Genomic DNA, 27999 nt, shown 5'->3' on the forward strand with positions numbered 1-27999 from the left:
AGATGCGCCATAGTGCTGGCACCATCACTGACTGCAACAGTCAGCTATAGTCTCGCGTTTTCTCCCTCTAGCTGCTTCTAAGCATGCTATTAATATTTTTGGCCCCATATTCAACCATTTACCTTTTAATTTTGCCCAGGACCCCTGCGAAGTACCAATGCCAATACGGGCTGGGAGGTTGCTCACATTATGAAACTGATGCCACAGGATCAAGCGGAATTAGCGCACTAACGGCCAGGCAGGTTGTCACTAATGTAATCAGAAAATCAGAGCCAATGTGTTGCAGAGCACCTGATCTTCAAAATGACACTGGACGGGGTTCAGAAAAGGGATGATTCCAAGACTCGTTAGTTTCAATGATTTTCTTCCCTCCTTTCCAGAAGGCGTTCACTCATTTTGGAGTATAGCTCCAGAGATATTAGACACTCTCTGGAATCCACCCAAGTGGCCATTTCTTTGTGTTCGAGTGTAGATAATGGGCCATAATTTGTGTACGGGGTGTGTACGCGCCCGTAAGGACCGCACAAGTTCCAGGTTAAGGCATGCAAAGATCCGCATCCCCAGGGAAAAGGGCATCCGCGGGGGAAGAGTTGCGCTATTTGCCCAACTTCTACCCAGCGAATGCCCGTGAAATTCTTACACCTGGCAAAAGCAGTAAGCTTAAGGCCTGCTCTTACCAGCGTAAGAGTTTAAAAAAACATAAAAATATGTTTTTTCATTCATTTAAACATTAAAACACATGTACAATAAGGTAAGTTTATTTTTAGACCATTTATTTAAAATATGTAAACTCATTTTTCAAAAAAATTAATTTGTTTTAAATGTTTAATTGTATTGTATTTTAATACATTTTAAATATGTAATTTTAAAAAATGTGTTAAGTTAAATCTATTTTTAATGTCATCCTCATTCATGCGTATGGAGATTCTGTACAAACGGAATCTGCATAAGTATGAATGGGGATTCGCCCCTTCTTTGACGGGTTGGGCCGCCCACGTGATCCCAGGCCTACGCATAGAGGCCCAGGAGCGGAACCTCCAGGACCATCAGGTAAGTTCGTAGATTTTTTTGCTGGTCGGAGGCATCCGCCCGCGGGAAGCCCATGACCGCAAAAATCAGCCCCAGCGAGCGCGACAGACATCACAGTCGACTCCAATCCTGTCCTTGCCCAATGCCCACGAACATGCTCCTTAATAGAAGCCATTGGATAGAAATCGGGAGGAGGGGTTCTGGCTGACTTTTCAACTCCCCAGTCAGCTCGACAATGAGCACAGTTATTGGTCTGAAATCAATTAACTCAGCATCGATGAGGAATTGAAACACGGACCATCCGGAACTGTTTGGCTAAGTACTGCACCACACCATCTGGTGAGCTGGCTTCCTGGAAAAAAAGACTGAAAGAGGAGCTAATCCTGGAATTAGGATACCAAGAGAGAAGGATAATACGGATGTAAGCAGGTTATTTAATAAGCTCTGCTCACAGGAATTGATGACACAAGCACAAAATTAACAAGCCAAAAGAAAGACAGGAAATTAAAAAGGTTTTGTTTCAGAGGCAAGGGGGTGGACAACGTGTGAAATAGACTCTAGGTAAAGGTAATTAATGCTGTATCTGATTATGGGAGTGACTGGCAGTTCCAGTGATAAGTATAGACATTAACGATCAAATATTCTATTGAACACGATGGGTTTGATTTTCAACTTGCCGCACGGGTGTGTAAATAGCGTTGCAGGTCAGTTGCCTGTAACAGAAAATGCTCGATTTTGATTTCCATTAAAAACATTTCTCAGTAGGAACTTCCCTCCCCTTTAATGAGCACGAAACATAAATTTAAAGGTAGAATCTTCGCCAACTCTCGACATTCGCATTAGTAGTTCAGTTCAGTTTGGTCCACTGCTTCTGCTGTTCTGTACTCGTAACCTCCAACCTCAGAAGACTGAAATTGATGGACAATCACTACAGTTTCTACAGCCACGATATTCATTTCAGACACAGGACTTTATCTTGAATAATTTTAGCACAGAATAAGCAAAAAGCAAACTTTGCTGTACCACACCAATAATTGGAACTACTATGCAGACTTGTAATCAGTTCATAAATGTTTTACAATGTGCAATGCATGATAATAATGGTTAATAAATACTGGTTATGAAACATTTATATTTGGCTTAAATTCATATTGATGTCTGGAGCTGAAATGTTCATTCCTGACTTATATGTAGCTCTCATTTAGGTCACTCTGATTGCTAGGATTGTAAATGCCATTGAGTAAATCTGCTTAGTAATCTGTGAGACTTCAACTGCCACCTTTCCAGTGAGGGTGATGTCAGGGCAGAGATGACTTTGATTCTCTATCATTGGGAGTACAGAGACTATTCTAAAAGAGTCTCTGTGACATTGCCTGTCGGGGACAAATTTGCGTCATATTTGGACCCATGCCTAAGAATTGGGTTGACACTGCTCAAGCCCATTTAATATATATATATATAATAATATATAAATATATTATATATAGCGAGAGAGGAGATTACAGAGTGGTATTATGTGGGTTTTCAACTCCACTTCCAGCGATGGTGATATCCTGACTTCAGCCATGTTGCCACAGTAAGGTATCGTGGAGAATATGCACTTCCCAGGAAAAGGGGGTACCAAAATCAGAGGGACTGCTCTTGTGCACCACCTTGTAGTTTTAGAAGCCTGAAGAAAGCATGCCTGCACATCATCTTGACAGCAGGTTTACATGACATAACCAGAGTCAAGGGAGAATGAAATGCATTCTTTATAAACAGTAAAGCTACCCCAATTGCTAACCTGTTCTGTGTCGAGTTTGCCAATCTGAACCCAGGTGTTAATGAGAGTACAAAAAAATAGCTTCAGCATCTTCTAGGGAGTGGAAGTATCATCCAGGGACCCCAATTGTTATCCACTAACCCCTGCTAGAAAATGAAGATATGTAGGCATCAAATGAGAACACAATAGCGTTTGGCTGTGATGTGCCCCCATATCAAATACCTTGCTGTCACTGTCAAGGTTCACCCATGTTAAGCTGGGAGAGGTATCAGAGGCGGTTGGCATTGGTAAAGATAATCCAGCTTGAGTCACCGCTTTCATGGGGGGAGGAGGAGTAAGGGGAGGAAACTGGAAATAAAGCTCAGTTGGGTGTGAAGTCATTGTGACAAAAAGGACACAGGAATCTTCTTCACCAAACAGAAAAAGTTTTATAAAGCATATTTTCATGAAATGCCCTTTTCAGCTGTAAAATGTTCTTCAGCTTCGAAAGGCCTCTGAAGAAATAGCTGAGGATCAATATGTTAAGAGATGTTCCAAGATCTCTGCAGGTGCCTTCTGAGATGCTAAGAAGTTCTGAAACCTCGATCATTTCTGCAATCTAAATATTGTCTATTTTGCAATGGAATAAAATGAATTAGCAATTGAGATTATCAAGAGCACCATCAAAACCATCCTATATAATGCCATTTTCAGTGAAGCTCCTTCCCAAAGCCAAGGATTTAAACAGAAGCATATGTAGCTACGTCCTGGATATCTGTTCCGGCATGAGAATTAATTTACAATCATAGCCAATCGATATGATGTCATTCAAGGCAGGACACAGTGGAATTACCACTACCTCATACTATTTTAATGTTTAACCTTTAGCATTATCTCTGGTGAATTCTTGTACTCATTACAGCGATTGATGTCAGTATGGGGAAACAGAACACTTTTGCACTTTCGGAATCAGTGTCAGCATCAAGTTGGGTATAAGACAGAGTGAATGCAGGGTGAAGTTCTCTCCGTACTGCCACCAAACACTCCCAAGCTAGCTATTGCTGAAAAAAGTTTTCTTTTCTGTAGCCCAACATCCAAAGCTTAAAGCAGTCGCCCTTTTCTGATTGAGTATGTATTTTTCCACTCCCATACAAGAAAATATGCCAGTTCAGGAGCAAATAGTTCCAAATTATGGGTATTTCTTTTGTTATAGGCTAGGAATACAATGATCTGTATTGACACTGTTCAAACTCATTTCTTTTCAAATCCTTATATTACATTTCAGGTCTTTCCCTTTCCATCTTTTTTTTTATTATACAGACTGTTGCTGCAGATAGAGTCACTTCTGAAACCAAAACCTGAATCTAAATATTTTATTGTACATGGATTATGAAAGATCACATCTAACAATTAACCCTGAATCACAGTAAATTGCTTACTGGAGATAATGTAGGTTGCCCACCACATTCTTTGGTCACCTCATAAGACAGAATAGAGTATACGACTGATTTTCCTGACCCTTGGCCCTGAAAGCACACAGCTCCCCGATGGCAAAGGTCAGGAAAAAGACAGAGACCCCCGTTTATATTGCCCTTGGATTTCCAGAACTTTCCTCAGGCGAGGGGATGGGAGGGGCAGTGGAGCTTGGCATGTACCTGAGTCAGTGGAGGCCCTTTGGAGCCATTCAAACAAGGCAGCAGGGAGCATTGCTGGCCTCCCAACTCATTTCTGTTCCAAACATTTGCTGGGTGTCCCAGCCGGAGCGGGGAGCAGGAGCCCTTGGGGAAGGCTGAAGACTTTAAAGATAGGCGTTGGTGTTCAGCACTCCCCGTTCCCACCTCAAGTGTGTCCAGACCAATCAGGCCATCTGGCTGTCAATCTCCATCAGGAGCTGCGGACCAACGAGGCACACAGTTGCACCTCACGTTATGCCTCATTCGCCAGTGCTAAGACCAGCAAGCAGATGGGACTGCAGCAGAGGTGCCCCAAGTCATGTAAATGATCCAGGGCAGAATAAAAACAGTGCTTCTGGACTGGGACAAGAAGATCATCACCTTGTACTTCGAGACCATCACATATGGACTCAAACTACTGTGTACATTTATGTAAGAATAAAGTACACAGTGGGAAAACCAGCAAGATGCTATTCAGCACAATAATCCAGTTTACATAAAATGCAAATTGCATTGAGTATTCCAAAAAAGGGGACATCCAACTCTTCTTAGGAATCTCCTAGAAATGCATAGGGGTAGAAATTGGTTATAGAAACAGTTTTCAGACGTTGGCGCAAGGAAGGCATCAAATTGCCCCCTGTCTCATTTGTTTAGAGTAGGTGGGCTGCCAACATTGTACACACTGTTCTTTAGCAGCTTGCCAAAGGAGGAGTGTGAATATCAGGTGCCCCGATTACATTTAAAGGCAGCCTGCACCTCTTAAATGGGAGGTGCACTTTGGCTGTAATCAGCTGCCAGGATCGATTAAAGATGGCAAGCAGAGGAAATGTTGGATGGGCCTCCAGTTTTTCAGACTGAGCATTGGAGGTGCTGAAGGAGGAAGTCGGAGATGTTGGTGGAGGAAGTTGGCAGGAGTGCACTTCCTGCCAGTGGCAGAAGGATCTCCAGCCAAGTTTTCCAGCAACAGAGGTGGCAGAACAGGTGAATGGAAAGAGCAATGCACTCAGGACATGACTGCATTGCAGAAATAAGTTCAATGATCCGACAAGGGCTGCATCGGTAAAACTCATAACATATCTCTCATTATGTTGCCCCAGCACTCATAACCCTTTATTCCACTGCTTCCCACTCTAGCACACCTCAGTCCACACTTTACACATAGCACTATTACTTCCTTCACCTCCTCACACCTGTGCCATCTTTCACACATCTTTCACACTATTCTATGCGGACAGCTTCAAGATATCTCACTAGCCTACAACTAACAGTCTTTTTTTTTGCAGGACAAGCTGGCAGCCAATATGAGGGAGCAGGCAAGGACAGGGGAAGGGAGATGGTTCACCATGTGCTGTCCCCACTGGAAGAACAATTAATAGACATAGCGAATCGGGGGTGCTCAGTACAGCTCTGAGTAAGCATGGCAAGAAGAGGGTAGCACCCGAGAAGTGTCATCTGACATTCCCCTTGCAAGCGACAGCTCAGAGACTGGCACGCCGCATAGTTCAGAATGTAGGCTAGAGGAGTGTGCATTGGGAGATGCTCCCAGCAAGAGTGCACAGGAACAAGCGCCGAGATATAGGACAACCCAGGAAGCAGCTTGCCTGGAGGGAGAGCTTGCATCCTATTCCTACTGCAGAAGGCACAGATGAAGATATTGAGGGCTGAACCTATGGAAGATTGCTGATGGCAACAAAAAGGACCTTCAAAGTGTGCTGACATGCCTGCCAGTGAGCTAGTGCACAATGTCGGAGAGCATGGTGGAGCTCAGCTTCAAATTATGTGCTGGCTTAGATACCCTGCAGTCAACCATGGAGCAAGAAGTCAGCTCTATGAAAACTGCAAGAAGCCCCACAGTCATGGAACCTCTGGTGATTGCTCTGAGTGCTTCGATGGGAGCCCAGCCTGCTGCCATCTTGGCTCTGGCGTCCAGCATCTCCTCAGGCTTACAAAACCTGAAGGAGAACATGGATTGGGGCTTTTGAACGCCTACCAGTGTGCCGGCACTCTGTTCACATGCAGAGCAGTGGGAATAATGAGGCACAGCCCCATGTGCATGTCATTGGCTCCATGGGAGAGGCACATGCTGTCCTCTCTCAGGATGCTAGCAGGCCTGCTGTCCCACCAGGTGCTCAGCCAATGCTCTCTTCGGTGGCCTGGACCCTCAAAAGGTCAGCGCTCCTTGGAGGTTACCCACCAAGGCCATCTCAAGTACCCTCAGTGGAAATTCAGCAGTGTTCTACCACCCAAGCTGTAGCCACTGGGGAACCACCCCATAGGAGCACAGCACACAAGGTGGGCAGTAGAGCTTTGCACAGGAATGATTTTTAATTCTCGTATATTCCATATAAGCATGTCAGATTTTAATGGCCCGGATTTTGTGTTATTAATAACAGTGAATCTAACAGCGCTCACCGTTATTATGAAGTAAATCTGACAGCAACTTCTGGCGTCCGCACACGTGCATTTAAACGTGGCAATCCGGAGGTTGCTGTCATAGATACCCGGCTCCTCCACAGGGTGCGCTGCAACTGTCCTCGCCAATAGACTCGGCATCAGCTGTGGCTAAGTGGGTAGCACACTCGCCTCTTGAGTCAGAAGGTTGTGGGTTCATATCCCACTCGAGGGAGTTGAGCACATAAATCTACACTGCCACTCCAAGAGGTGTTGTCTTTTGAATGAGACGTTAAACCGAGGCCCCGTCTGCCCTCTCAGGTGGACGTAAAAGATTCCATGACACTATTTCGAAGAAGAGCAGGGGAGTTATTCCTGGTGTCCTGGCCAATATTTATACTTCAGTCAACATAACAGAAACAGATTATCTGATCATTATCACATTGCTGTTTGTGGGAGCTTGCTGTGTGCAAATTGGCTGCCGTGTTTCGCACATTACAACATTGACTACACTCCAAAAGTACTTCATTGGTTGTAAAGTGCTTCGAGACATCCAGTATTGTTGTGAAAGGTACCATATAAATGCAAGTCTTTCTTTATCTTTCTTTTCATTGAAAGACATTCAATGGCATGAAGTTGGAATACTTGCCCATCAGTTCCCCACTAAAGATACCATAAAAAATTAGGGCTGACACATTCAAAAGTAAGTAAATTTTTAAGGGCATGATAATTGATAATTACCGTCAAACAACCTCTCTGGCCCTGAAAATGTTATTTTACAAGTGTGGAGTCTCATTCATTCAGATGTTAATTAGCGTTGCATATTTTTAAAAAATATTTATTTTAGTCTCTTTTCTCTCTCTTAATCTCTGTTATAAATCTCATCATTCATCAAGAAACTACTCATGAAATAACGCTGGACGGCCAGCTGGTGGCGCCGTCCAAGGAGTATAAATACTCGGGCGTGGGCCCAGCTTGCCAGGGACATTTTGTAAGACAAGGAACTAGTGAAGTACAACTAGACCTCCATGTTCTGAAACAAGTTGATTAAAGCCTTGCTTTATGCTCAAACCAAGTGCGTAGTGAGTTTTATTACGTCAATTTAATCAACTTGATATCGACTCCACGCTCAGTGATTTCAGGAACAGCCAGCTACGACTTCAACTGCAGAAGGGAACTCCGGCGTAAAAATCAATCAATCATGGACAAACTACTCAGACCCGCCTGTCTTGACCTGGACCCAAATTCACCTACAACTGCTAAGGTATGGAAACACTGGTATCGTACCTTCAGCAACTTCCTCAGGGTGTGTGGTGAGAATGTTCCTGATAAATTAGAGATACTTGCCAATTATGTATCTCCTCATGTGTTTGACTATATCAAAGACTGTGTAGACTATGACTCCGCTATCCTAATATTACAGCGACTGTATGTTAAGGCCCCAAATGAAATTTTTGCTTGGCATCTATTGGCCACAACTCGACAACAACCCGGGAAATCACTTGACAAATTCCTTCAAAAGCTTCGCAGGCTCAGCAAGGATTGTAACCTTAAAGCTGTCACAGCTGAGCAGTACCAGAAGGAGCTAATTCGTGATTCCTTTATTAATGGAATTACGTCTCCCTTCATACGCCAGCGTCTGTTGGAGAATAAAACCCTCGAGTTACAGGCTGCCTATGACCAGGCGTGTTCCCTGGACTTAGCAAAGAGGAATGCAGATACCTATCTTTTACCTCATGCACGGGCTGCTGCTATCACATTTAATGACTCCTTCGATAGGTCTCGGGCAGAAGCCCTCACCGATGATGACTCTAACTTAGCGGATGCCAACCCTACCCAAGAAGCCTTCACTGATGACAACTCCGCCCTAGCAGCATCTTGGCAATCTGGAAGGCAGTGTTTCTTCTGTGGCGGTGCGTTCCATTATAAGAAATTCTGTCCTGCTCGTAACGCAACCTGCAATCATTGCAGCAAGAAACATAGAAACATAGAAGATAGGAGCAGGAGTAGGCCATTCGGCCCCTCGAGCCTGCTCCGCCCTTCAATGAGATCATGGCTGATCATCCAAATTCAGTACCCTGTCCCTGCCTTCTCTCCATATCCCTGGATCCCTTTAGCCTTAAGAAATATATCCAACTCCTTCTTGAATATATTTAATGAATTGGCCTATACTGCTTTCTTTGGAAGAGAATTCCACAGGTTCACCATTCTCTGGGTGAAGAAATTCCTCCTCATCTCTGTCCTAAATGGCTTACCCCTTATCTTTAGACTGTGACCCCTGGTTCTGGACTCCCCAGCCATCAGGAACATCCTTCCCGCATCTAGTCTGTCTAGTCCTGTTAGAATTTTATAAGTTTCAATGAGATCCCCTCTCATTCTTCTAAACTCCAGCGAGTACAGGCCCAATCGACCCAATCTCTCCTCATACATCATTCCTGCCATCTCAGGTATCAGCCTGGTGAATCTTCGCTGCTTTCCTTCCATGGCAAGAACATCCTTCCTCAGGTAAGGCGACCAAATCTGCACACAATACTCAAGATGTGGTCTCAACAAGGCCCTGTACAACTGCAGCAAGGCATCCTTGTTCCTGTACTCAAACTCTCTCGCTATGAAGGCCAACATACCATTTGCCTTCTTAACCGCCTGCTGCACCTGCATGCTTACCTTCAGTGACTGGTGCACAAGGACGCCCAGGTCTCGTTGCACTTCCCCTTCTCCCAGTCTATTGCCATTCAGATAATAATCTGCCTTCCTGTTTTTGACACCAAAGTGGATAACACGCATTTACCCACATTATATTGCATCTGCCATGCTTCTGCCCAATCACCCAACCTATCCAAACCATACTGGAGTTTCTCAGCATCCTCCTCACAGCACACATGCCCACCCAGCTTTGTGTCATCTACAAACTTGGAGATATTACATCTAGTTCCCTCGTCCAGATCATTAATATATATTGTGAATAGCTGGGGTCCAAGGACCGATCCCTGCGGTACCCCACTAGTCACTGCCTGCCACTCGGAAAATGACCCGTTTATTCCAACTCTTTGCTTTCTGTCTGCCAACCAGTTCTCTATCCAAGCCAATACCTTGCCCCCAATCCCATGTGCCTTAATTTTACATGCTAATCTCTTATGCGGGACCTTATCGAAAGCCTTTTGAAAATCCAAATACACCACATCCACTGGTTCTCCCTTATCTATTTTACCAGTTACATCCTCAAAAAATTCCAGTAGATTAGTCAAGCACGATTTACCTTTTGTAAAGCCATGTTGACTTTGTCCGATCCGGTCACTTTTTTCCAAGTGCTCTGCTATTACATCCTTTATAATGGACTCTAGCATTTTCCCCACTACCGATGTCAGGCTTACCGGTCTGTAATTCCCCATTTTCTCTCTACCACCCTTTTTGAACAGTGGGGTAACATTAGCTACCCGCCAATCCATGGGTACTGTTCCAGAGTCTATCGAATTTTGGAAGATGACCAGCAATGCATCTATTATTTTTAGGGCCACTTCCTTAAGTACCCTAGGATGTAGAAAGGTCACTATGGCAGTCAAGAGCTGCTGTTAGTAAAAAAGGCCACTTTTCTAAGGTATACCGGTTGAGAGCTCCTCTTAGTTTTGCAGCTACTATCCATAAAACTGCTCCTCCCCCAAGAGCCACTACTAAGGTTACAGCTGCAATCTATAAAACTGCTCCTCCCCCAAGAACCACTACTAAGGTTACAGCTGTCAAGGGTAAAACTGCCCCTCCTCCCATCAGAGCTGTTTTTCCCCAAAGTCTGACCCATGCAGTCACGAAGGTTTCGGTAAATGGACACATTTTGAGTGCACTAATTGACTCATGCAGCTCTGACAGCTTCATTGGTGAGCGGGCTGTCAGTAAGTTAAAACTGCGTATTTACCCCTCGGACAGGGAAATTGCAATGGCTCTGATGACACTGACCACCAATTCTTCCGGCTTTTGTCTTGTCGACCTTATTCTCAATGGCCGCACTTATTTCTCCACCCGGCTCAGGGTGCTCAAGAACCTATGCAGTAATGTGCTCCTGGGACAGGATTTCCAGAAACAACACAAAAGACTCACTTTCGCATTTGGAAGGTCAAAGCTGGAGCTTACTATTTCCAATGTACTGTTTTGTGCGTTTGCGGCGGCTTTGCTCGATGAGCCCTCCTTGTTTGTCAATCTTTCCCCCCGATGTAAGCCCATAGTCACTAAATCACGACGTTTCAGCCAAGATGATCGATCCTTTATCGAGGCAGAAATCTCTCGCCTTCTAGCTGACGGTATCATTGAGCCATGTTCATCTTCCTGGCGGGCTCAAGTCGTCGTTGTTAAAAATCCTCTGAAGCAACACAAGAAACGTCTTTGCATTGATTACTTGCAAACTATTAACCAGTATACCGACCTGAATGCCTACCCACTACCATGCATCAATGACATGGTCAATAACCTTGCCAACTACAAGGTATTTTCAACTTTTGATTTAAAGAGCGCATATCATCAAGTACCGTTAAAGGACTCTGACAAAAATTATACGGCCTTTGAGGCCAATGGTCAGCTTTACCAGTTTTGTCGCTTTCCATTTGGGGTCACCAATGGGGTGGCCATCTTTCAACGGGCAATGGATAGCCTAGTCAAACAGGAGAACTTAACGGACACATTTCCATATCTGGATAATATCACCATTGCTGGTCATGACCAGAAGGAGCATGATGCCAACCTCCAGAAATTTTTTGACGTTCTCCATCGTCGCAACTTAACCTTAAATAAGCCCAAATCTGTGAAATCAGTACCATCAGTCAACATCCTTGGCTATTGGGTGGGCAACAGTGTCATCCAACCAGATCCAGAGTGACTTCATTCGCTTCAGGAGCTCCCTCCCCCTACGAATCTCGGCTCTCTTCGTCGGGCACTCGGCATGTTCGCCTATTGTGCGAAATGGATACCCCAATTCTCCGTCAAGTTCCAGCCCCTGCTTCACGCAAAGTCATTTCCATTGGAGGCAACGGCTATTTCAGCTTTCAACCTCCTCAAGCGACAACTGGAAAAAGCCACGCTTCGTTCCATTGATGAAAATCTTCCTTTCGTGGTCGAGTGCGATGCATCGGATGTGGCGATCTCTGCTACCTTGAATCAAGGTAGTCGACCCGTTGCATTTCTGTCCAGAACTTTGCAGGGTAGCAAGCTCCATTATCCTCCTGTTGAGAAGGAGGCTATGGCCATCATCAAAGCGGTACGTAAATGGAGTCATTTTCTCACTCGTCACCATTTCACACTTATAACCGATCAGCGCTCCGTGGCCTTTATGCTGGATAACCGGAAACGCACTAAGATCAAGAATAACAAAATACAACTCTGGAGGATGGAATTGGCCGCCTTTGGATACACCATACATTATCGACCCGGCAAAGAGAATGTGGCCCTGGATACCCTCACGCAGGGATTCTGCTCTTCTATGCCAACTTCGACTCTGGCGGATCTTCATACTGACTTATGCCATCCTGGCGTTACCCGTATATTGCACTTTGTGCGATCTAAAAATCTCCCATTTTCTACGGAAGATGTGAAAAGAACGTGCTCTTCCTGTAGAATTTGTGCAGAATTAAAACCACAATTCTTCCGTCCATATGCAGCCTATGCAGTGACTCAGCATTGACTTTAAAAGGCCATTGCCTTCCTCAATGCGAAACACCTACTTACTGACGATGGTGGACGAATATTCATGCTTTCCCTTTGCTTTCCCCTGTCCCAATATTCTTACTTCCACAGTGATCAAATGCCTTGATCAAGTCTTTTCCCTTTGCGGTACGGCCAATTTCATCCACTCTGATCCCATCGGTAACGGACAGGTTGAGAGATACAATGCTATCATTTGGAATGCTGTTTGTCTTGCGCTAAGGTCACGCAACCTACCAGACCAGCAGTGGGAAACTATGCTCCCTGACGTGTTGCATTCCATCAGGTCTCTCCTTTCTATGTCTACCAATGTCACACCTCACGAGCGATTCTTCAGCTTCCAGCGTCGCTCCACCCATGGGACGTCTCTACCATCATGGTTGGCAGCTCCCAGCCCCGTGCTGCTCCGAAGATTCGTCCGATCATCTAAAAACGATCCTCTCGTCGACGAGATAGAACTCACGGACGTCAACCCCACGTATGCGCACGTGTGGTACCCTAATGGCCGGGAGTCCACCGTTTTGCTCCGGGACCTGGCTCCCTGTCCGGCCGGTTCCACGGACCCAACCGATAGGGAGACCCACGGGGATGATGCCGACAGTCTGCGCTCCCCGAAGAGGACGCCCTACCGGGGATATTGAGATATCTGCCAGCTGCCCCACTGGATCCGCTCGGGGAGCCGAGCGCTCCCGGTGGGATGGCCACCCAAGGCCAGGACGCCGGTCAATCCCCGGTTATCCAACAGGATGAAACCAGTTCTGCGCCTGTGGGGACCCGCACCCGGAGTCACGATCTCCCCAGCCTCCCTCGGGTCGATCAGAGCAACACAGGCCCTGTCGATCCACCGGTACGGATCAAGTGGCCCAGGGACCAAGACACGGTCCGGGGAAACATGCCTTCTAGCCATAAACAAAAATCTAAAAGACTACAGCTATTCGTGGTCCGCCTGATCTGTTAAGAGGAAGTTGTCGGACTTCCAAATCTTTTAGGCAGGAAGAATGTTATAAATCTCATCATTCATCAAGAAACTACTCATGAAATAATGCTGGACGGCCAGCTGGTGGCGCCGTCCAAGGAGTATAAATACTTGGGCGTGGGCCCAGCTTTCCAGGGACATTTTGTAAGACAAGGAACTAGTGAAGTACAACTAGACCTCCATGTTCTGAAACAAGTCGATTAAAGCCTTGCTTTATACTCAAACCAAGTGCGTAGTGAGTTTTATTATGTCAATCTCATCTGTCTTTCCCAATCTTTATTTCGCTTTCTGTACATGATTTAAATCTAATTTATACTTCTTGCTTTATCCTTCCTGGTTTGGATTCTGCGTGTCTCAGTGAGGATTCTTCAATCTGATTGGTTCAAGAGCCTTGCTGTTCCTTGCCCTGCACAAAGACACCACAGGTGCCCTGCAGAGGGCGCCACCCTGGATCAGACGCTGGATTAGAATAAGTCTCTGCTCAAAAGCCCGTGAAACCTTTGTGGGCAGTTGTCAGCGAGGTGAAGGTTGAGCACCGTTCCTTCGCCGCTGACCGCAAAATCCGGGCCATAATTAATTTACCTAACTGCTTAAAATTATATACCAAAAAAAAAATCCATATTTCATCATCCCTAATGACCAACAAACTTCCATCACTTCCAGCCCATCAGTGTGGGCTGGGTTCAAAAATCCAAGCCCCAGAGCGTGCAACTCACTGCAACATCTAGTCGGAAACATCTTTTTGTTTCTGCTCCTTCCTTCAAATAGTCCAAGGACAAAAAAAAGGTAGTCGTAGATGTATAGACATGACTGTGATCCAAACATCAGTGTCACAGCCTTCCACTACAAAAAAGACTCTGTAACAGGCATGGTTACACACTGAGAAGCACAGATAGCTAATCATTCTAATGAAGGAGATGCATCACCAATGTCATAATTTCTCTTTATAGATTCTAACGGACATGTTTTATCCTTATTAAGACTAAGCCTCACAGTTCATGCTTTTTATGAGGCCATTGCAGTAGAAATTCAAATAATGACTCAAGATATGATGATCTTAAATAATTTTGTGTCAGATTTGGGGGAAATCTATTCATGCACAAATTATTTCAAATTAAACATGATAAAAGGACACCAAGCACAACAGAATGCATCAGGAAGCATCATTCAGCTCCTCCGATGGCATACTGGACAATTGCAGTACCCAATGTAGGACTGAGCCAGAATGTGATCTCTGGTCTATGGCGAGTTAGCAGTAGCAGGAACAATATTATTGGGGCTCAGCAACCTTGCACTACCAAGAAAAAAAAACAGCCAGGGTTCTTGTTCTTGATCACTTTCCACTTAATTCTGCTGGGGCGTGTAGAAGCTAGGTGAAGACAGGATCAGGTTTGGTTATGCTGCCCTCCTAAATCGAAGAGCCTGCCAGCATTCATCATTTTGGCTCCTTCATAAAGAATAGTCGCTTTGGCGAGTTCTGGAAGGCTGCTAGCACATTTGGAATTGTACCCAGCTACAGTCAGAACCTTAAGAGGATGAAAGTTTGGAGGGATTTTTAAAAATAGGAAATGCCTGCCACATAGAAATTTTGATTAAACATAACAGAGCATGGTCTAAGGACAATTTCTAACAAAATTAAAACTACAACTCATATGACTTTTATTTCAATTTCTAAGGCACTAATTACGCAATATGATGCACTGTAGTCAGTCTTTGTAAGGACTACACATGTCGCATTTTTTTTTAATATATAAAAAGGTTAGCCTTGGGGAGGTGACTGGAAGATTTCTTTTATGTAATTCATGATCAGTTGTTTGGAGCTGGCTCTTTGTCAGATATATATCTGGACTCCTCCCGAGGAAAGATGAAAACTGCCTGTAACTATAATGCAGGGCACAGCATGATAATTTGACTACCTTTGATGGATTCTACGGGACATTCAACTGCAGAGTGGGAGTACAATTAGAATGATGAACCGCAGCAATTCAACAAGTTAACCGGTGTCTAAAAAGCAAGTGCAGAAGGAACAAGTCCATACAGTCTGAAGGGTCACTATCGGACTCAGGCAATTCTTAAAACTGAGCTCTGCTGTTCAAAATTACAGCTGAGGTTTTTTAATTTTTTTTATTCATTCATGGGATGTGGATGTTGCCAGCAAGACCTGCTTTTATTGCCCATCCCTAATTGCCCTTGAGAAGCCACCTTCTTGAATTTAACCAAATGGCTTGCTAGGCCATATCAGAGGGCAATTAAGAGTCAACCACATTGCTGTGGGTCTGGACTCACACATAGGCCAGACCGGGTAAGGACGGCAGACTTCCTTCCCTAAAGAACATTTAGATGGGTTTTAACTACAATCCAGTAGTTTCATGGTCACCATTACTGATACTAACTTTTTGTTCCAGATTTCTTTAATTAACTGAATTTAAATTCCCCAGCTACCGTGGTGGGATTTGAACTCGTGACTCCAGATCATTAGTCTAGGCCTCTGGATTACTAACCCAGTGACATAACCAATATGCTACTGTAGCCGTAATGTGAGCCTAGAAATTCGATGGCGCCTGCGCAGCACACACTGGTTCACGTGGTTGCAGAGACCACGCCAAAGTGTTGCTGCGAGCTTAATATTAATGAGTCAGTCATGCAGCCAGCGCCACTATTGATTGGCTGCACACCAATGTTCCTTCATTGGTGCGCGGCCCCTTTAAGAGGCTGCGCAGCCCATTCACAGTTAACTTAACATTCAAGAAGCTGGTCCCGGGCAGTGTGGGACCTGCAGAGAACTGCGGACCAGTTTGGGGGGGGGGGTGCATAAATCAGGTGTCTCTAGATGTCACTTAAAGATAGCCAGCACCTTTTAAAGGGGAGGTGCACACTGCCTACAGACAGCAGGGAAACTTTGTAACGTGAAAAGTAGCTGCAAGAGATCCAGACAGGGCACCCAGTTTCTCCGATGTTACATTGGAGGCCCCTTTGCAGGTGGTGGACAGGAGGAGGGAGATCCTGATCCCCCTAGGGTGCAGAAAGCTCTCCAGGCAATACCTGTACCACCAATGGGAAGAGGTCGTACAGGAGGTCAATACCAAGAGCTTAGCTCTCAGGAAATGGCGGCAATGCTGACAAAAAGTTCAATGGCCTCACCAGAGTCGTCAAGGTAAGAACACAGCTCTCAACACCTCCAGCCTCACAACTCACAATACTCCCCTCGCCGCTTCCCTTCACTCTCCTACAATCACTGCACCACACCATTCTACCGTCTCCTTTCCATTCTAACACACTGGCTTCTATTGCAACCCTCACTTCCCACACACTGAATTCCAACTATTTGACTATGACAGCCATATTCCTTGCAGGAGAAGATGGCACACAACCTGTGCCAGGAGGCTGCCATCGGAGGAGGCCGAGTCTTCCTGAACACCTTCTCCCCCAAGAAAGAAAACATGCTGGCCATCACAGACAAAGGGAGAGTCATGGCTATGGCAAGTGGCAATTCTGGAACACATGTTGCACAAGGTTTCTTCCAACCTTATCCTCCTTTTCCCCTTCTTACTTTTCTCTCACCCGACACATTCGACATGACAAACTGCAGCTGCTTTCACCAGCCTTCCTTCTCCCATCGCATTAAAAGCTAACCCTTGTCTCTCTCTTTCATTTCAGGTGTGTAAAACGTGAAGATATCTCTACCACTTCAGAAAGAGGCCAGCCTTCCTGAAAATACACCATCACTCGATCTGACCCTAGAAAGCACCAGCTTAGATATTAGCACATGTAATTTAGATGCTCTGCTAGACGCGGGGCCTTCATGTGATGAATCACCAGCCACATGTGTGCAGGAGTTAGGGAAAGGGGGATAGGATGCCACAGGTTCCAGCTCACCGGAGGGCAAGGTTGCATACAAGCTCTGCTGTAGAGAACTCAGACTTCAAGGGCCCAGGCTACTAAAGGCGGCTGATGGGCACACATTGGGAACTGCTAGCTGCAGTGGGTAGCCTGCCACGAGCTTGCACACAATAATTCAGAGCATGGAGAAATCCAGCTCTAACTTGTGTCAAGGCTTCACGAGGAGCGCAGAGACTATTCTGTTCAACAGTGGCTTTGGGGGCCAGTGTTGACAGGGGCTTCCAGAAAGTCACATCATTCCTGCACCCTGTTCTCGCACAGCGCCAGTGGAGTACTGAGGTGCCATCCCAGGATGATAGCGTGCTTGCTCCCTTGTCATCCAGTCCACCAGTGCCCTCGTTGGTGTCACTCAGCTGGGCCAGACTGCCCTGGTTATGCTGAGATGCTGCAGTCAGGACCTAAAGGCCCGCAGGCACTCGAGCTCACCCACCATGGCCACCTAAAGTATCCTCAATGGAATATCAGCAACCTTCCATCCCAAACTGTAGCCACTGGGGAAATATTTTGCAGAGCAACAAGATAAGTAAACAAGCATAGAAGATAGGCAGTGAGGGTTTGCACAGGGTGAGAGACATACACACACAAACATGGTGCCTTTCCTCATTCTAATTTGAGATTTTTTCTAAAAACAAGTGTTGAATTCTGAAAACATAGCCGTTAATGATCACTCCTGTTGTTGATAGTTAGAAAATGCAAATATATAATTACTGACATGTGTCAGACAGAGAGAGAGAGTCTTATATCATGTCCTTTTCTTCATAAACAGCACATCCTCCAACTTGTCAGCTCCATGGGAGATTGTGGCATTTCCTGTCCCTAAGTTTACTTCCTATAATGATTTTCATGTGAACATTTACAATGAAAACTGCTTATGTAAACATTTATAATGGGAAACACTACCTAAACATGCCAACGTTTTATTAAGGGAAACATAATGGGGTAGGTGTTCATCTAGGCCCACTGACGGCGCCGTGGAGGCAGCACACAACTGAATTAAAAGGCATGGCGATGTCTCAAAATTGGTCCGCAGGCTTCAACTACATATTAGGGGCGAGCTGCTAGCACCAGTCACGCCTCCACAAGTACCTTGCCCGAGAAAAATTAAGTTCCGGCTACCGGTGACATTCCGGGGTGGAGGTTAAAGCGGGAAATCGGGAGGATTGCAGAATCAAGGAAGCGTCCTTCTGGCTCCACAGAAAGGAAATAACTTACCTTGAATTAGTTAAGAATCCGGCACCTGCCCTGCTCAGCGGTAACCCATTTTGTAGAGGGGACCTTCCACAGGCATTACGCCACTCATTAATATATATTAAAGACGCAATGCCTGCTTTTGGCCGCCACCCAGGACACCTAAAAAATGTGCCTGACAAATTTGGGAGTATGGCCAATGCAGATTGGGCACAGGTCCCACTCCTAAGTTGGTAAGCATTCAATTTCTATTCCAACATATTGGCCCAGTAATTCCTCTCCCAACGTGTGAGTACGGACAGGGTACTCACGCATGTGCCCGGAGGAATTGCCGGTTTTCAGCATGCACAGCGCATGTGGGGAAAACCGGCATTTCCTCTCCTCTGACCCAAGGGGTTAAGAGGCTGAACGCGTGCGACTACACAGGCAGCGCGTGCGACTTGGATTTCCTTTATTTTTAGAGAGTTGCGCATGTGTAAAGGCCTCCGGTTTTTACGCATTGAAAAACCACACGTAAGTACTTCGTTTTACAGGTAAGTGGTCTATTAATACAATTTATATATTTTTTTTTCCACAGGTTTATTATTTTTAAAGAATTTACAGTAAGGTAAGTTTAGTTTTAGCCCCGATTTTTTATATAATAATTTTTTTCAAATTTTAAAATTATTGTTTAAAATAGTTTTTTACAGTTATTTATGGTTCATTTAAGTAGTGCAATGTTTTTTTAAATTTTCTTTCAAGTTTAAGTAGTGTTTTGGGGCCAGGAGTTTTCATGAGTTTGACAGCTCTCACTATCAAACTCCTGAATGAACTTTTGCAACCTCCCATTGGTTGCCCTGTGCTCACGTGATCCCAGCCGGCTCATCGCACTAAGTACGCTGCTGGGTCATGCACGCACAGCGCGGCAGGACCTCAAGCGGGCCAGTGGGAGGAAATGCAATGCAGGCCAGGATTGAAATGTCAGCGCGCCGGGTAAGTGCACATCGGGGGCTTGCACGCGCGGCAAGCTCCCGATCCTAATTTCGGGGCCATTGTTCTGCTGCTAAAGTGCGAGTCTGTGCTCCTTTAGGTTATAAAAGTGTAGTTGCTCTGCGATATTTCAATGAATCCTATGGTTAGACTGTAAATCAGAAGCACGGCTTTGCCTGTGGGAAGATCACTTCAGAAGCTGTAGACATTCTGGCTCAAGTATGACATAGAAATTTGCATTAGATAGATTGTGTTAATATGTTCTAGAAATATTGTAACTGTTACCCATATCTGAATGGATACACTTATTACAGGTTACATGTTTTGATAATGTATGTGTGGTTTGGAGAATCACTAAATCAGTGTGGGCGTTTTCTTGTTTTGCAATTTATTGTGACAGTGCCGTCAGATGTAGTGTGACATTGTGTATGCAAACATCTGTCATCTTGATATGTATTGTGATGTGTAACATTTCACAACAGCGAGAGAGACACTTTCAATGGAAGTGCATTTCAATGAGGTTTTCACAGATATCTCTCGTCAACAGCAGTGCGTTATTTCTTGATGCAGGCTGTTGATGTTCCTTCTCAACCAGAACCAGGTCAGTTCTTCAGTGATGTCACGATGAATGCCCTTTTAGATAGCCAGAATGTGCTGCATAGCTGTTCATACATACTTTGGCTGTTCAAATACCAGAGGACACAAGTCAAACTTAGGAAGAGGTTTAAAAAGAGAGAAAACACTGCAAATGCTTCACATCATAAAAACAAATGATAATGGAAATACAGAGCAGATCCTTGAGCATCTGAAAAATGAAGAATTGATTAACATTTCAGCTAGCAACTCTTTGGCAATGCACTGAAGTCTCCTGAATACAGACCGACATGGTGCCATGAGCAATGCCACTATCATCTTATCCAGATGATGAGAGATGTCCAGGAAAGATATTAATTGCTGCAGTTACCTTTAAGGTAACAGCCACAGCAGAGGGCATTTGGCAAGTCGCGTTGAGAACTTCTCATGAACCTAAAGCTCCCATCTATTCTGCTCCTCAAATAACGTCAAGTAGCTCCACCCCTACCTATTCAGCCATTGCTGTGGATAACAGGGTTGATTTTTGTCTTCAGCTCCCAAGCACAAGAGCTTGGTTGGGTGTAAGCACTTATTGTAAACTTGAAATGCACGGTGTGTGGTTTGTGCCCAAATTTGTGATAAACACCTTCACCTTGCCAGGTTCCAAGACCCAGATGCTGAGGAGAAAATTCCAGCCCACTGTCTTTTACTAATAACCGCACTGTTCATTTCTTTTGCATAATGTTCAGCCTCCGCTCCCTCTAGCAGGGAAGTCACTAAGTTTTTCCAACATGTCACACTGTTGAAATAGCAAAGTCACTGCATTGTTTTGATAATGTGAGTAAATAATTTTTTTAAGTTAAAGTTTGAATGAATGAAATGAAAATCTATTCCCAATAATGAGTGTCTTAGCTCATGAGAAACTGCTATGTGAGAGGTGTGAGAAAATAAGCTGCCATTGCATTAGAAATCATGGGTATCTAAAATGTATATGGTTATGTGACGTAAATAATGCGGTGTTTATATGATGGTATTAGAACTGGAGACAAAAAGTCTCTTCAGACTAGTATTAGAATAATTGGATAGATGCTTAGAATCTGCTTGTGTTTTGGTTCTCTGTGGATGTTATAGCATTCTGTACTGTGATGGTCATAAATAATCTTGTTTCCAAGCTAACTCTCTGCTGTTTTGAAGTTAGGATTTCAACTTTGTTTATGTATCTCTAATTGTACCAACTGAGGCTCAATGCCTACATTTCTTCCATTGTTACTAATAACCATGATATAATGCTAAGGTAGGAATTGGAGTTAGCTTAACAAAACTGCTTGTGAAGATAATTAAAAGTTAATTAGTATAAAAAGACTTAGAATGAAAGGAATTTAGGGAAGTTAAGGTATCCATCTCAGGATGGAACAGTTTGCGAGATGTAAGTGAGATAACGACTGGCTGAAGTGGAACAGGTCTGGCTTGGGCCTCATGATTGAAAGGGTACAAGACCAGACCTAGTACCAATTGTACCAGGGAGGATAGGGACCAGGGAGATAAGACATGAATTCCAAAGGAAGAACCTTCAGAAAGATTAAACAACAAGACAAATTGGCTGAGATCATGAGACCCCTTTAGGGGAGGGATTGTCCCAAGAATTGAGACAAAGAACTTGACGCCCCAGTGGGTACTGAATTTTTAGGGGTACCTCTATAGGCTAAATGGTCTTGTCAATAATTTAAACTTAGGCCCACCCCTCAAAAGAGAATAAAAATAACACCCCGAGTGCGAGCCCATACAGATGGTGGAGGGAAGAGCCAAGCAGAAATTGGGCTGGTTGAACGCTCTTTCGAGAGTGATCCCATGCTCACCAACTCGGAGGTTCTAAATGAGAGGAAGAGAGGCCGCAAGCCAGAGAACTGTTCATGCACATCAGTCGTTTGTCTGATCTGGACCGGTACCAGCTGCTTGTCACGGTCGTATGTTTTTGCTGTATAACTAGTGTGTTATATTCCGCCTTAAACACTGATTAAACACAATGGCCCAGAAATTAGGTTCGGGGGCTTGCCGCGCGTGCAAGCCCCCGATGTGCACTTACCCGGCGCGCCGATAGCTGAAGCCTGGGCCTGCTTGGAATTCCTGTCACTGGCCCGGTTCAGCTGTCAGTGCGCTGTGCTTGCCTGATCCAGCGGCGTAGTTAGTTCGATGTGCCGGCTGGGATCAGGTGAGCACTGGGCAGCCAATCAGGAGAGGGAAAACTTCATTCATGAGTTTGATAGTAAGAACTGTCAAACTCATGAAAACTACGGGCGCCCAAAACACTACTTAAACTTTAAATAATTTTTTTAAAAACATCCTACTAATTAAATGAACTATAAATAACTTAAAAAAACTATTTTAAACAATGAATCAAATTTTTGAAAAAAATAATTTTTTAAGAAATCGGGTCTAAAAATACACTTACCTTACTGTAAAGTCCTTAAAAGCAATAAAGCTGTGGAAAAAATGTTATAATTTTAAATAATAGACCACTTACCTTAAAGAATCAAGTCCTTACGTCTCCTTTTCACATTTCTAAAAAGTTGAGGCCCTTACACACGGGCAAACCTGTCAAAAAGAAGGAAGTTCAACGCGTGCGCGCAGAGTCCTGCGCACACGCGTTGGACCTCTGAACCCCTTGGAGGAAATGCCGGTTTCCCACGCATGCGCTATGCATGCTGAAATCCGGCACTTCCAATGGGCCCACGCGTGAGTACCCTGTCCGTACTCACGCGTTAGGACCGGAATTACTGGGCCAATATACTCACCATGTTGGTTTGCAGTTGATCCTGATTATTTGAAAGACTAGAGATGAGCTACTAATTGGCCTAATCTCTACAATAGTAATACTGCCAGCACGGCCAGTGTTACCTGAATTATTTTCTGCTTAACAATTAACCATAATTTTCCATCAGGTGTCCGGTTGCTCTCGTCAATGCATTACAAATGGTATCACGGTCTTCTCACATTCTCATTGATCTGCTTTTATTAGTAGCCCTTCATAAAACTTCCAGCTAAACCTCCTTTTAAACATTACCATTCAGCTGACAGAGAGGTATGATTTATGCAGTTTAGAATTGACTCTAATTCCATGAGAAGCTCTGTAGCACAGCAGCAAATTTACTGCCGAGATGTCAGTGTTGAACTCAACCAGAGGGTGCGGAGTTAAAATCAAAATGACAGCTTCATACTCCATCAAGTGAATTTAAGCTACGCTTAGTCAGACCACTGGAGAGAACATCCTACACTAGTGAGGCAATGCTCCATTACTGACAGAGGGAAAGAAAAATTGTGTCATCAGGATATCGCGGAGATTTCTGACTCAGGGTATTGCTTTACTCAAATTGACCGTATGAAATTTCTCTGTTCAATCTCTGTGCCTCAGCCTGAGGCAACAAAACAGTGCTTTTCATTTCATTTCTTTTTTTGTCTAGGACCAGTTCCAAACAATGTTAATCAAGAAATGCTGCACCACAGAGCAATGGGAAATGGATGTGAGCCTGTATTTCCCTATACGAGAAACTCTTGATCCCAAATGTGGACGGTTGTCATTTTGAAGCAGGCACTTACCAACAGGTGGGAAACTGGGTTTTGATTCAGAATAGGATGGTCAATGCCAGAAAATGCCAGATTGCCTACCATGTACGTTCATTGTTTGAAAGTAAGTCAACTTATACGAATAGGATATTGCCACCATTCTACAGAAGACAATTGCTTAAGGATACTGCTTCTGCAAGAGCAGTGGACTGTCTGGTAACTTTCCCCAGCTCCACTCTACTGGTTCTTTCACCGGAGAAACACCATCCAGACCGCAAGGAACAGCAAGATCGCTCAAATATCTTAAGGTAGAGCAGCTCCAAGCCATACCATAACATAAAGGGAAACAAAGAACACTGAACTTCTTTCAAAGAATGAGGAAGAACATGCTTGTTAGTAGGTAACATTACTCCACATATTCTATCTCCACATACAAACTGAAGTATAACAAAGTAATGCAGGAATTGATGACTATGAGGACTGAGATCTTCAGATCACCTCACAGCATGGCAATATGATAAAACTCATCCTCCTGAATGGTCAAGTCTATGGAGTAATGCTTAGTAAAAGGATGCTTTGGAGATGGTCTCAAGAGGGGAGCTCTGTGTCTAGAGTAAGCTCTTACATTCCCTGGTAGTTTCAGCATTCCGTCACCTAATTTGACAACTCCTATTTTTTTTTTAAATGGGTTTACGTAGTAATATTTTGACAGGAGAAGACCATCGGTCCATCTAGCCTACTCTTCAAACCTCCCATCTAGCCCCTTACTGTGACTCAAACCAATAGCCCTAAATCCTATTATAGCATGAATTACTCCAATAACCTCTCATGATTTTTGTTCCACCATCCCTGCTGGCAATCTATATACGAACAATGATGGACGGGTATAGACCCTCTGGTCCATCGAGCCTGTCCCACACAATTGCAATACCTTACATATCACAATATCCACACTCCACCCCACCATATAATCTCCTGGGAGGCACAATTTAAAAAAAAACACAGGCCAATTTGGAGGGAAATATCTGGGAAATTCCTCTCCAACGTATCTAGGTGATCAAAACTAGACCAGGAGATCACTCTGGCCCTGACTTCCCTGAACTACCTACCTTCTGTAAGAGGTGGTTTCCGCCCAGCCAGAAACAGGTCCAGTTCTGCAGCCTGTTCCAGAGGTCCACTCTTCTCTGGGAAAAGAATCACCTCCTGACATCTAACTTAGATCTATCATTATATAACTTAATTAAATATGTGACCCCTGGTCCTCCCTAATCTATTTAATTGAAACAAACTGTCAGCTGGAACACAATCTATTCCCTTCATTATCTTATAAACCTCAATCAGATACTCCCCAAAGTCTACACTTCTCTAAAGTCTAGAGTCCCAACTCTTTTAGCTTATCTTGATAACTAAGATGCTTTTGACTAGGAATTAGTCTAGTGGCCCTCCTCTGTACCCTTTACAAAGCCTCAATATCACCCACCAAAACTGGACACAGTATTCCAATTGCGGCCTGAATATGGTCTTGTACAAGGACAAAACAGTGTGCCTTGTCTAGTACTCAACTGTCCTATGGATACACCCCAACACCCTATTTGCTCCAGCTATCGCTTCACGGCATTGCTCAAGTACCTTTAAAGATGTATGCACTAGAATCTATTCTACATTTCTTTGGCCCGGTTTACTGAAAAATTGTTGCCTAAATTTCCTATTTCCTTTTGTTACCTGTAACTTAAACTATATGCCCTAGTCCTCGAAACCAGTGCCTAGTAAAAGAACTTTCCCTCCCCCTTCTCTTTGCAAAATGTAAAGTTCCAGGGTGCACAATCTTTCCTCATAACTCAGCCCTCTTAAGTTCAAAAATCAGCCTCTGGGCTGTCTTTAATAACTATGCATCTTTTCTGTAATATACAGATCAAGATTGAAATAAATATTCCAAACATCAGCTCATTAAAGCCAGATAAGATTTCAAATCATCTCCTCTGACTTATAATTCATGCCCATAGCTACTCATCGAATCACAGAATAATGCAGCACAGGAGGTGGCCATTTGGCCCACGTGCCTGTGCAAATCAGCTCTTTAGTCGAGCTATCCAATTAGTCCCACTCCCCTGCTCTTTCCCCATAGTCCTGTAAATGTTTCTTTCTCATAAACGTATCCAATTCCCTTTTGAAAGTTACAATTGAATCTGCTTCGACCACCCTTTCAGGCAATGTATTCCAGATCATAACAACCTGCCGCGTATTTTTTCCCCCTCATCTCCCCTCTGGTTCTTTTGCCAATTAACTTAAATCTGTGTCCTCTGATTACCAACCTTTCTGTCACTGAAAAAAGTTTCTCCTTATTTACTCTATCAAAATCGTTCATGATTTTGAACACCTATTAAATTTCCTCTTAACTTTTGTTGCTCTAAGGAGAACTACATAAATCTCTCCACATAACTGAAGTCCCTCATCCCTGGTACCATTCCAGTAAATCTCCCCTGCACCCTCTTGAAGGCTTTGACATCCTTCCTAAAGTGTGGTGCCCAGAATTGAACACAATACTCCAGCTGAGGCCTAATCAGTGTTTTATAAAAGTTTAGCACAACTTCTTTACTTTTGTACTCTATGCCTCTATTTATAAAGCCAAGAATCCCATATGCTTTTTTAACAGTCTTCAAAGATATGTGTACATACATCTTCAAGTTTCTCTGTTCCTGCACCCCCTTTAAAATTGTACCATTTATTTTATATTGCCTCTCCTCATTCTTCCTACCAAAATGGATCACTTCACACTTCTCTGCTTTAAATTTTGTCTGCCAATTTCACCAGTCTGTCTATTTCCTCCTGAAGTCTGTCACTATCCTCCTCATTGTTTACTACATTTCTGAGTTTCGTGTCATCTGAAAACTTTGAAATTTTAGCCTGTATACCCAAGTCCAGCTCATGAATATATCAAAAAGAGCAGTGTTCCAAATACCGACCCCTGGAGAACACCACTGTATACCTCCCTCCAATCTGAAAAACAACCATTCACCACTACTCTCTGCTTTCTTTCCTTTAGCCAATTTCGTACCCATGCTGCCACTGTCCCTATAATCCCCTGGGCTTTAATTTTGCTGACAAGTCTATTATTTGGTACTTTATCAAATGCCTTTTGAAAGTCTGTATACACATCAACTACACTACCCTCATCTACCTCTGTTACTTCGAAGAGCTCAATCAAGTTATCAAACAGGATTTGCCGTTGACAAATCCATGCTGACTTTCATTTACTAGTCCATACTTTTCCAAGTGCCAATTAATTAAGGCCCGGATTATTGGCCCAGAAATTCAGGTCTCCACGGGTGAGTACGCACGGGGTACTGACCCGTAAGCCCAATGGAAGTGCCAGTTTCCTGTATGCACTGCGCATGCATGGGAAACCGGCACTTCCGTTCCCCTGAAAGAAGGGGTTCAGAGGTCGAAGGCATGCGCAGGAGAGGTTGCATCGAACTTAAGTTTTTTTTGCAGCTTTTCCCGGGAGGGCAAGTCTCCAGAAGTTAGACCTTGTAAAAAGCAGTCGCAAGTCCTGCTTTTTACAAGGTAAGTGGTGAATTAATTAAAATTAAAACATTTTTTCCACAGGTTTATTATTTTTAAATACTTTAAAGAAAGTTAAGTTTATTTTTAGCCCGTTAGAAAATAAAATTATTTTTCTCAAAAATTTAAATTATTGATTAAAATAGTTATTTCATGTAATTTATAGTTTATTTAAAAAATGTGATTTAAAAAAAAAAATTATTTGAAGATTTAGTGATGTTTTGGGGTTTATAGTATTTATAAGTTTGTCAAACTTATGAATGAAGCATTCCCTGCTACCATTGGCTCTGCATAGTCCACGTGATCCCAGGGGACACATCGAACTAACTGCGCCCCTGGGATACGCAAGCACTGCGCGCTGGCAGTTGGAGGAGGCCCAGGATCGCAATTCCACGGGGGCCCACAGCTCAACGGCCGGCGCGCAAGGTAAGTGCAGGTCGGGGGCTTGCACCCGCGGGAAGCCCCTGACCTGAATTTCTGGGCCATTATCTCTAAACGTTTCCCCATGTGTCTCTCAATGGCAGTAGTTCTCTCTCTCTCTCTCTCAGTGTGTAGCTCTCTCTCTCCCTCTCTCTCTCTCTCGCTCTCTGTTGGTGTGTAGCTCTCTCTCTCTCTCTCTGTTGGTGTGTAGCTCTCTCTCTTTCTCTCTCTCGCTGTCGGTGTGTAGCTCTCTCTCCCCGTCGGTGTGTAGTGTTCTCCCTCTCTCTCTCTCACTCTCTCTGTTGGTGTGTAGCTCTCTCTCTCTCTCTCTCTTT

General features: G+C 44.1%; 1 protein-coding gene across 1 annotated transcript in view; it reads right to left on the minus strand.

Moving 5' to 3' along the window:
• The window catches only part of astn1 (astrotactin 1), a 3287998-nt gene that overhangs the window by 2265160 nt on the left and 994839 nt on the right, over nucleotides 1-27999 (minus strand). The window lies entirely within an intron of this gene.

Source organism: Somniosus microcephalus, chromosome 3, assembly GCF_052327205.1.
Source record: "Somniosus microcephalus isolate GS21.2 chromosome 3, FLI_Smic_1.0, whole genome shotgun sequence".
Classification (NCBI taxonomy): domain Eukaryota; kingdom Metazoa; phylum Chordata; class Chondrichthyes; order Squaliformes; family Somniosidae; genus Somniosus; species Somniosus microcephalus.